The 11697-nt window shown below is 38.1% G+C and overlaps 1 long non-coding RNA gene across 1 annotated transcript; it reads left to right on the forward strand.

Annotated features, from left to right (window-relative positions):
• The first annotated feature begins 8451 nt into the window (after positions 1 to 8451).
• LOC308692486 lies at positions 8452 to 11697 on the forward strand. Its single transcript, XR_014030345.1, has 5 exons — positions 8452 to 8573; positions 9297 to 9391; positions 9475 to 9523; positions 9644 to 9794; positions 10434 to 11697. It is a non-coding gene; the product is annotated as an uncharacterized lncRNA (long non-coding RNA).

The following is an 11697-nucleotide window of genomic DNA, read 5'->3' on the forward strand; positions in this document are numbered from 1 at the left end:
GGGTAGAGATAATGCCTTAACCAACACCACAACTGTTAAATACACAGTAATTATTCACAATTTATTTGGTCATCTTTATTTCCTTCAAATACAAAAGCAACAGTAATTCTTTTTCCTGTCGGATTTTACTATTCTTCCACTATTGTGTATCTCCTCTTCATCTATCAGTGGTGGTGCAGGTCCTCTGCCTTCTTGCTGTTGGCGGAGGAGAACTTAAATGTTAATTTCATTAGCCTAATTAAAAATTGTAACAGGTTGGATTAGAGAACATTTAATTATGTGAAAGGATCATTATACAACATGGAAACAGCTGCGGCACATTGAAATAAACACTGAATTATATTTATTTAATATGTCAAATGTTTGTAAAGTCATGTAGCCTACAGCCATGAACATTTTATGCTTAAACATTAGCGGCGAGGTCAGCTCTGCCTCTGATTAGACAAGGCCATCAGTCTGCTTAATCTGCACCCTGACTGGACAAGGTCCCTGTCTGTTCTTTTAACCCGTCTCTGATTGGCTGATACGGTATTATGTGGTGCTAGCTGAAGGTCAAGGGATGTCCAATCAAAACATACACCAAATGTATCTGATTGAATTATGGTTTTAATGGTCATTTTTAGTTGCTGTCACGTTCTTTTTTTTCTCTCTTTTTTTTTTTTTTTTTTGCCTGTGGTATACCATGAAAATGAGTATTAGTTCAATAACTTACCTTTCTGTCAGTTTTCACCTGATAATATAACAGTGATTATAAGTGTTAAGTCTTCGTCGTTGGTTAGGAACCTGGGTGTGCTCTTTGATACCAATCTTTCATTTGAAAGTCACGTGTCTAGTATCTGTAAAACTGCATTTTTCCATCTTAAAAATATATCTAAATTACGTCATATGCTCTCATTGACAAATGCGGAACAATTAGTTCATGCGTTCATGACCTCAAGGCTAGATTATTGTAATGCTCTACTGGGTGGTTGCCCTGCACGCTTAATAAACAAACTACAGCTGGTCCAAAACGCAGCAGCTCGAGTTCTTACCAGAACCAGGAAGTATGACCATATTAGCCCAGTTCTGTCAAAACTGCACTGGCTCCCTATTAAACATCGCATAAATTTTAAAATATTGCTGATTACTTACAAAGCACTGAATGGTTTAGCTCCGCAGTAGTTGAGCGAGCTCTTAACGCATTATAGTCCGTCACGTCTATTACGATCTCAAAATTCCGGCCAGTTGATAATACCTAGAATATCAAAATCCACTGCTGGCGGTAGATCCTTTTCCTATTTAGCACCAAAACTCTGGAACAGTCTTCCTACCATTGTCCGGGAAGCAGACACACTCTGTCAGTTCAAAGCCAGATTAAAGACACATCTCTTTGACCTAGCTTTCACATAATACATTATAGACTTCTATAATTTAATGTTATGCTGCATAGATTAGGTCAGCCGGAACCGGGAACACTTCCCAAAAATCCTGATGTACTCGTTACATCATGAGAAGAATGGCATCTACGCTAATTTTAATGTCTGTGTTTATCCCAAGGTTTTTCCTGCAGCCTGCCGGATCCAGGCCGTATCCAGATCTGACGAAGGACCTTCACCTGGACCGATGACAACGCAGTGCTGAAGTGCCAACTAGTCTCTCCCTATGGAGGATCCCACTACCACTCTACAGATAAGGCGTTGTCGGGAAAATTCGTCTTGCGGTCCTACCCCAAAGCAACAAATAAAATAAAATTCCTTATCAAAATTTATAAGGAAAGACAAGTATTTTGTTTAGGCTTGGCTTGTAGGGAATTCCAAACCTGCGTATATTCTAATGCACATAACTATAGAACCCATTCTAAATGCGCATGTGAACGCCATCAGCGTTTCTCACAGGTTCGCGTTTAAAGTCTGTGTAGAGAGAATGGTGTCGTCTTAGCGGCCCCTAATTTAATAACAAATGATCATTGCGACGGAACCAAATCAATTAAAACTAACTTTAGATGGAAATAACTTAACTCTGCTGTAAAGCCGAAACAATCTCTGTTACCTTAAATTATACGCTTATCTCTGTAAAGCTGCTTTGAGACAATCTACATTGTTAAAAGCGCTATATAAATGAAGATGACTTGATTAAGAATTATACTTGTGTATTGACTTGGAAGTATGCAGACCTCTTTTTGTAGGGTTCTGTTGCCATGGTGAATCGTAATTTCGGAGCTCCATTGATCATGGCTTTTCACAGGTATGGTGCACACGCTTAACTCAGAGTCAACCTACTCTAAGTCGATTAAACTACTCAATTCAGCTGTTCTGAAACCGAAAACTCAGAGTTTCCCATCTTAGGATAAATCAACTCAGAGTTCAAGTTTTAACTCAGAGTTGGATGAACCTCCTTATTAATAAAGGCCCCTGGTCCTGAATGCAAGGCTTGCTTGTGCTAGATTCATATCCGGAATAATGGGCTTTTGATGTCCTATTTTCATCACCAAAAGGAGCTTCCGTAGCCTTTCACCTCCTCATTTTTTGATATCTAACACAAATGTTAAATGTAACTTTAAATGTAAAATCAACAAACAACAAAACAAAAGGCATATAAGCATAATAAAAACAGCAATGTAAATTGTCCCAGGCTCTCGGCCCAGCCCTGGTTCTTCCACAGTAACTTTAATAAAACTTTAATGCATTAGCTCATTCATGAACATGATTTTTGCCTGAGTCCCATCGGTTTGCTTTGCATCGGATGTGGAGGTGAAGACGTCAACTCCTGATTCCACGCTCTTTCACGGCGTCATCAAGCTACGCCTTTGTTATTGTTTTGAATAAATGACCTCTAGTGCCAAAACATACATACTGTGCCTTTAATTTTAAATTACGGATTAAAGCAGTCCTGTGGTTCCACAGCAATTTGAGCTACTGTGTCGTTCAGACACGCCTACATCAAGAATCAGCATATGAATCTCAACAATGGTGATAATCAACAAAAAGTTTCATTACACAATGCATGCTTGGGTGCCAGAATAGTACAAAACATAAATAAATAATGCAGCTGAATGTTCTTACTATTTTTTATTTGCTCTTATTTTTGCTGTTGTTTTGTTGTGATTTTTTGTAGCCAGAGTTAAAACATTTGTCACCATTGCTGCATGCTGATTGCTAATGTCTGTGTGTGTCTAAATTATGACCTAATTCAAAACTTTTTTGTGCATGATGTGTTTATGTGATGATTATGTCATCATCAATCCACAAAAATCATCATCTGATCATAATTTATCTGTTTTCTTTCCCCCACAATGAATCTGCTTTACTCAGTTACAGCAGCCAGAGAAAACTAATATTTCTCTTTCCTTTAGTGATTCTGCTTGCAGGTATCATCACTAATGGTCAATCTTATCTTAATTAATCCCTTAAATAACATATTAACTGCAACATTGCTTCAGTGTTAGTTTTTAACAACTGAGTTGACCCCTATAGACACCGAGGAGTGTTAACATTTCGGATTTTGCTGTGTACAAAATAGAATTAGAATTGTATTGGTTGTTTTTGTTTTTTTTTACTTACTTTCTTTTTCGATAGTATATGTAATGTGTATTTATTTAAAGGTATAGCGGAGGATTTTCTTTTTCCGGGTGGGTAGTGTAAACTATTGGTCCACCTAAGTGTCAATCATTCTGGTGATATGTAACGTAAGGCCGTCGTACGTGCTCGTCCCTTAGTTTTCGCTTTCTGCGCATGCGCACTTTCAGGTGTTTATGTGTGGTGGTGAGCTAGAGTTACGGTTTAAGCCATTCATTGAAGCTCGCCGTTTCACCGGGTCCTTTGAAAATGTCTGAGGGTCGCAAGAGAAAAAGTTTCTACGAACTGTAAGAGAAGAAGAGAAAGGCCTCAGAAGAGAGAAACAAGATCAGAGTGTTTTTGGGAGATTTGTTTCACACGATGGCGTGCGCTGAAAACACAGGTTGGGCTTCCCACTGATGCCTCAGTCGCAAAGTTTCTACTCGACAGGTAAAGTTTGGCATGCTATTTGGTGAAAAAGTGCAAATCTTCTTTTGGAAAGTAATCTTGTATGAGTGATGCCGACAGCAACTTGTAAACAGAGCGTGCACGAGGAGAACCTCGCACACGTTTAATAGGCGTTCCCTCTCGGGAGCATGTAGTGTGTTGCGCATGTGCATTTTTTCAAAAAGTGGAGATGGCGGTTCTTATCTAAAATTCGGAAAGATCCTCCGCTATACCTTTAACCTGAAAAATGTGTCAACAATAAGTGTATCTACATGAATTAGCTTTATTCTCTCTCCCTACACTAGTTAGATGCTCCAGTGAGGCAGTGACTGGGACCAATTTTTGGAGTGGTTAAATATAGAAATGTACACACCTTAAATAAAATCACACCTTAAAAGGAACCCCGATTATTAAGACACATAGGCCTAAATATGCTACAATTGCTCTCTCCTACAAAATACATAGTTATAAATACATAAAATATTTTCGTTATTTAAAAAATCCTCAAAGTGTTTTACAGAATTTGAGCTACGGAGGCAGCCATTATTTTTGCGCGCGCAGTGCATTCTGGGTCGATGACGTGTATTGGTTGCGTTCAGTTCAGAGAGAGGTGAGCTAATGGCGCTGTAAACTGTAGCTACATCGTAAACGTTAATATAATGCCACATTGCGCAGCGTTTGGTTGCAATTTCCAATCCAAAGGAAATAAGGGGAGTGATGTAAGCCTCCACTGCTTTCCAAAGGAGAAAAGAATACGAAAAGAGTGGGAAGTTGCTTGTGGACGAGTACAACTCCCTAAAGACCCACGGCTGTGTTCCCGCCACTTCAGCCCTGATGCATTTGAGGCATTTAGTCGGCTAAAAGAGTTCACAGGTGCAGCTGGTTACAAGCGAAGGCTAAAACCAAATGCCGTGCCTTCAATTTTCCCCCACAAGGAGCATAAACGTCCGCGTGTAGCGAGTGAAAGCCGCGCTAACAAGCGTCAAAGGCAAGAGACTCTGGACACTCTCCTGCTAGGATGTAAACAACCCGCTCCTTTCGTCGCGGAAGACGAATCATCGGACACTACGCCGATCATGGAGGTAACCGACAATCCACCAGATGCTGTTAATAAATTCGTAACTGTAGGCCTACAGTGTTCTCCAAGTATGACCGATGCAGCAACGCAGACGGATGTTTACAAGTCGGATGCAGCGGTAACGTTACAGTGGTCAGCTGATGTGGACTACTCGGTAAAAAAGGACCATACTTACACAGGTAAACATGAAATTGAGTTGGGCAAACCTGTACAGGAGGATGACGTTGATAACTCACAGGATCTGTTCCTCTCAGATGATGAACTTAGTGAACAGAGTCAACCACAGTACAGTCACTGTGATCCGGAATACATTGCAAGTTCATCTGAGTTTTCTCAAAGCACCCAGGGATCACAAGCTTCAACTAACACACATAAAGAAAATAGGCTTTTTCTAGTTTTTGAGGAACAGTTAAACCAATTGCTTCACCGTTGTTTAAAGTGTGGCTCCCTGATTGTCCAAGAACTAAAAAATGAAGGATCACAGTTGACACTAGAGCTCACATGTGCTAACAGCTGTAGTTACAGATGGCAGTCTCAGCCTACACTGAGCGGGACTAAAGGGACAGGAAACCTGCTTTTAACAGCATCAGTTTTCTTCAGTGGCATCCATTTTGCTAAATTTGAGCGTTTCTGTAGTAACATGAACCTCAAAACAATAAGTGAAGACACGTACACATCACTGAGGAAGAAGTTTGTGTTTCCTGTCATTGAAAAAATGTGGATTAAAGAGCAGAGTACAGTGTTAACTAACATGAAATCGCAAGAAGTTGTTGAACTCTGTGGAGATGGCCGGTGTGACTCTCCGGGGCACTCAGCAAAATACTGTACATACACTTTTTTAGATGCACAGAGTGAAAAGGTTGTGGACTTCAAGGTAATAAGCTGCACCCAAGTTTCGAGCTCTAATACCATGGAAATCAAAGGTTTTAAAGATGCTCTCAAAACCATAGAAGAAAATGGAGTGAAGGTTTCAACCATCTCTACTGACAGACATCCACAAATCGTCAAAGAAATGAGGGTCAGTAATCCAGAAAAACACCATGAATTTGACCCTTGGCATGTGGCAAAAGGAGTGTCCAAAAAATTGGCAACTGAATCTAAGAGAAGGGAATGTGAAGGCCTGGGACAGTGGATTCCATCCATTATAAATCATTTCTGGTGGAGTGCACAAACCTGTGAGGGTAATGTCGAAGTGTTGAAAGAGAAGTGGATATCTGTAATACACCATGTTACCAACCGACACGACTGGCCAGGGAACAGGCACTATCACCAATGTGCTCATGAGCCCCTTGATGAGACGAACCAGAGAAGAAAGCTTTGGTTAAAGCCAGGATCTGAAGCCCACAACGTACTTGTGAAGGTTGTGAAACACAAGCGGCTTTTGAAAGACCTGGATCATCTGACAAAGTGCATCCACACAACAAAACTAAAGGTATGATCAAATACAGACATATTTAATAAATTTGCCATTCATTATGATGTGACTCACATATTTTAATAGTTTAATTTCAAATTCAAATTTGTTTCAGGTGTATCACTCCATGTACCTGAAATACCTCCCAAAGAGAACACATTTTGGATATGATGTGATGATCCATGCCTCCATGCTTGCTGCTCTGGATCATAACAACAATGTGAACAGGGAACAGGTGTGTGAACTGTAATAAATCCTATCATTTGCAAGCACTATAGCTGCGTTTTCACTTGGCATTAACATGCGATCACCGTGATCCGATCATTAGCCAATCAGGACACGGTGCGTTTACATTTGATCATATAAAGTAGCCTCTGTATCTGGATAACGATCGGATTTCTGTTTCCTGACTAATATTTAAAGGGATACTCCACCATTTTTTCATATTAAACTGTTATTCCCTTAACTAAGACGAGTTGATGCATACCTCTCTCATCTCAGTGTGTGCACTTAATCGCTCTAGCGCGCGCCGAAACTTTGATAGCACTTAGCTTACCCCAGTATATTCAGTGGTATCTAACAGCAATGAATTTAGAAGTGACCAAACACATCAACGTTTTTCCTATTTAAAAACAGTTACACGAGTAGTTATACGATCAAGTATGGTGACACAAAATAAAACGCGACACTTTTCTAAGCGGGTTAAAAAGGATAACTATAATGTATGGTGGAATAGCACTTTTGCGAGTACTTCAACTCGGCGCAGTAAAAAGTCACGCCTGATCCTCTTCCTCTCACTTCAGGATCAGGCATGACTTTTTACTGCGCAGAGTCGAAGTACTCCCAAAAGTGCTATTCCACCATACATTATAGTTATCCTTTTGTTTTTAAATAGGAAATACGTTGATGTGTTTGGTCACTTCTAAATTCATTGCTGTTAGATTCCATTGAATATACTGGGCTAAGCTAAGTGCTATCAAAGTGTCTGCGTGCACCTGAGCGATTAAGGGAATAACAGTTTAATATGAAAAAACGGTGGAGTATCCCTTTAAATATTAGTCAGGAAACAGAAATCCGATCGTTATCCAGATACAGAGGCTACTTTATATGATCAAATGTAAACGCACTGTGTCCTGATTGGCTAATGATCGGATCACGGTGATCGCATGTTAATGCCAAGTGTAAACGCAGCCATAGTGACACTGGATATTGCACATCAAACTGTTCTTATCACCTTGTATCTATTTTCCATTTTTCTGTTTTTGAACAGGCTGTTTTTCAAGATGGGGAGAGTGTTGGAGAACCCAAGTTCAAAATCGCATGGAGCAAAGTCCACAAGGCATTCAGAGCAAGACCAGTGCCTGTTGAAAAGGACTATAGCTACATGACAGCTATGATTGCAGATGTTCTCTCCTCTGTGTTAGATTCAAAACAAGTCATGGGCATGAGAGTTAATCCAACACACGTCATGGCTCCACAAGACAGACTATCCAGATCACAGATCATTTTTCAAACGCAGCAGTTTTCACGTTTCAAGTAGCTGCATCTTTACGAACACATGAAGTACACACCAGCATAGTTCAAATGTACAATATCTTTAATTTTGTATTCTAGTCAAGCACATGTAGTACTTCAAACAAACATTTAATATTAGAGTACATGCAACATTTATATTTAAACCATAAACATTTGGTATGATACCCTATTTTGTTGCAAGCATAGCTTGTGCTCTTGCCAAAATGCCTTCAAATGTCAACTACACTCAAAAAACTCAACTAGCCACTTGCTTGATTTGCTAAATAAAAATATGTCTGATTAATAAGAATATAACGAGTTTACTTGTGTTAAATGATTCATTCTTGTTAGTTGGAACTAAATTAAGAAATAATTGAATGAAATAGATCTGCACTTGTTGATTCAATGAGATTGAGGCGCTTCATATCAACAATTCTCTCTGGTGAGTCACACTGCGCATGCTCAGTACTGCGGCGGGAAGTTCGGGGACACGCGGCCGGGCTCAAATGTACTGTGGAGAAGGCTGAAATTCCTGACGTTTTGTGAGCGGTCTAACGTTAATCGTTCTGCATCCTTGATATTGAGGGTAAGTACCTGATATATGTACCTATTTGTAATTATTACTGTGGGATTAAACTAAGTTATTAGACACTGTTGCGATGTTTCTAAGCAGGCCTATTTTCCCAGACTTGAAGCACATGTGTTGGTTCAATTCTGTGTCTTTGTCGATACGAGTTTCACCTTAACGTTAAAGGGGAATATCATGGCAACTCTAGCAATTTTTTCGCTGATTTTCAGCAAATATAACTCTACCCCAACAATGGGAGGGTAAAACAGGAGATAAATTGAATGCAGACGTCAGAGTCGAAATCATACACCCGTTTTTTCCCCGTTTTTTTTTTCTGTTTGTAAGTTAATGTAACGTTAGCTAACGTTAACGTTAGCGTAATGTGCCATTTTTATGTTGGCCTGGCCTTCATGTATGTATATCAGCAAAATATTAATTTAAACGTTCTGTATCTAGCCATTTCTGTCTTTTCAAACATGTTACTTAATGCTACCCAGCTTATTGATTACAGTGTGCAAAAATTGTCAAGTAAAATCTATGATGCAGTCGACCATATTTGAAGTGTCCTAATAAATGGCAGTTAAAGTTATGATTGAATAGGTATACATGTTTTATTTATGGAATATACTTATTAATATAAGTAAAACTTTATATTTAGTAACAGCAGCCAGTAGTGGTATTTTCTTTGGCCCATTTTTTGAAGTCAGTCTTATACACTTTTTTTCTTTACTTTTTTTACAGCGAAAATTATTCTTTTCTTCATACAAAAGATGAAATACATCACAATATAAAGCTGTCCCCATGCTCTTCTGGTGTGAACCTCACCTTAATTACATGCAAGTAGTTTTTCTTAACACTCACATATAATGTATAACTAACTATCCTTGATTACTGACCTTTCCTTTTCTTTCTCTTTCAGTGACGTTTATTTGGCAGTGCAGGCAGTGTGTTACAAAGGAGAGTTGTAGGTACAAATTGCTTAAGCATTATAAACTACACCATTGTTTTGGAAACGACAATCATGATGTTTGTGTATATTTAAATTGTGTATATTTAATAGTCATTCTCAATGCATTTTCTTCCCAAAGAGTACTCTTAAGCTGTGCCGCCACTGAAGTTTGAGTTAATCTTGTCCCCACCCCACAGAATGACACTATACATACCCGAAGAGCCTGTGTCATCAAGTCTCTGTGCACCTACTTGAATGAAGACCCTGAAAAACTAGTGAAGGCATATTTGGTGAGTTGATAAGAAAATACAGTTTTAAAAGCCCATTGAATCTGTACTTGGGCCGTGTTTTCCCCTATTTGCTACAACAAACATGTGACTTGAGAGAACACTTAACTTTGTCAAATAACTGAGCTGGACAAATTGTTTATTTATAGGAAACTGATGGTACACAGTTCATATGTGAATTGGTTGATGCACGAAAACAAATATTTTTTTATTCAAATCGGTTGAGCTCTCAAGGGGCCTAATTTGCATTAAAAAAAATGGCATCAGAAACTGTACATGTATGCTTTTGTTTTATTGCAGTGCATTATATTCCAAAGTGGTTCTAATGTTTTAGCCACCTAATTTATTTTAAATATGGTGGCCAAATAAATTATTACAATCTTATAATATAATGCACCACATTATACTCCAGCACCCACTGTGACCTCAATAATAAACAGTAGAATTATCACCTTTCTGACAGTTTCATCTTAAAAACTGAATAATTATAACCTTGTAAATGTAGGATTCACAGCAGAGCTCCTGTATTGGATTGAAGTTTACTTTACAGGTTTACCTAATAAAGTGGCCAGTGAGTGTTTAAGTGTGCATTTCTTGTAATAAATATTTGAGCTAATTTTTGCTTGTGCTCTTATCCCACAGGATTCAGAATTTGAGTCACAAAGTACCATGGAGCAAACTGTGATAGGAGTGTATGTCATACTGAAGGAGGGAGCGCTGCCTAACGATGACCCAGCAGACATTGGTGTCCTTGAAGGTGTGGAAGTGCTCAGTGACTTGAATAGTCAGGCTTGTGCTCTGTTATTTGGACTGATATACTGTTTGAACCTGAGTTACCCACCAGAGCTCAAATGCACTTTTGAAGTCTTGCAGAAGATCTTTCTAAATCTAAATGGACAGATGTTATCATCCAAGGCACAGTTCCTCAAAAACAAGCTTTTGGAGTAAGTGAGCTTGAAAAAGATGGACTGAGACTACAACAGTGTTTTAACAAAGGGACAACTGACTGGAGCAGTTGTTACACACTTGCTATAAATTCATGTTTGTTCAAATTTTACTTTTTTTGTGTGTGTGTGTCAAGGCCAAGGTTTACACTTACAAATTCCCAAAATGGGTATTATTAAAATGGCTTAATTTTTAAGATGTGAAGGAACATAAGCTACACTGGTAATTTAGAATTATCAAAATAATTTTCATGTGATTTCATCACAGCAAGCTGCTGTAAGGTTTTTATTTTTTTAAGGTATGTATTTATTTATTTATATGTTTTATATATACACCAGTATTTCATCAGACAATCTTTTTTTATTATTATTTTACAGCTCAAATTGTTACTCACAATTGTTTGTTAAATTCATGTTTATTTTCAAATGTAACATTTTTCTGTATCAGGCCGTGGTCTACCTTACAAATTCCCAAAAAGGAAAGTGTTAAAATTGCTTAATTTTTAGAAGTGTTAAGAAAAAAGGGGCGTTAAAGTCCTGCAAGCGTTGCTTGGGGATCAGTTTTCTCAAGAGCCAAGATTTTGTTAGCTAAATGTTTCTTATATATCATGTTACAAACACTCAGATGAATGGGATACTTAAAGTGAAGAAAGCAGTTCAGACTTAACTGGTGCATGTTAAAGCCCAATTAAAAAAATTTTTTTTTTAAATTGTTTGCATGTTTTCTGTGTTTTTTTTGTACACTCAAAGTAATCTCACTAAATTAACTAAGAATGAACATGTAACTCAAAAAAGATTAAAATGAGTTTAATGGAAATGTTAATATCATGTTTAACCAACACATCTATTTTGTGTTCAAATAATATGATAAAGGTTGGTTGACTTAACTTGGTTTGTTTAGATGGAATATAGGTGGCATGATAAAATCATGTTCATCCAATGAATTTTTTTTTTGAGTGTAT

Source organism: Scardinius erythrophthalmus (genome assembly GCF_964197995.2).
Source record: "Scardinius erythrophthalmus genome assembly, chromosome: 6".
In the NCBI taxonomy this organism is placed as follows: Eukaryota; Metazoa; Chordata; class Actinopteri; order Cypriniformes; family Leuciscidae; genus Scardinius; species Scardinius erythrophthalmus.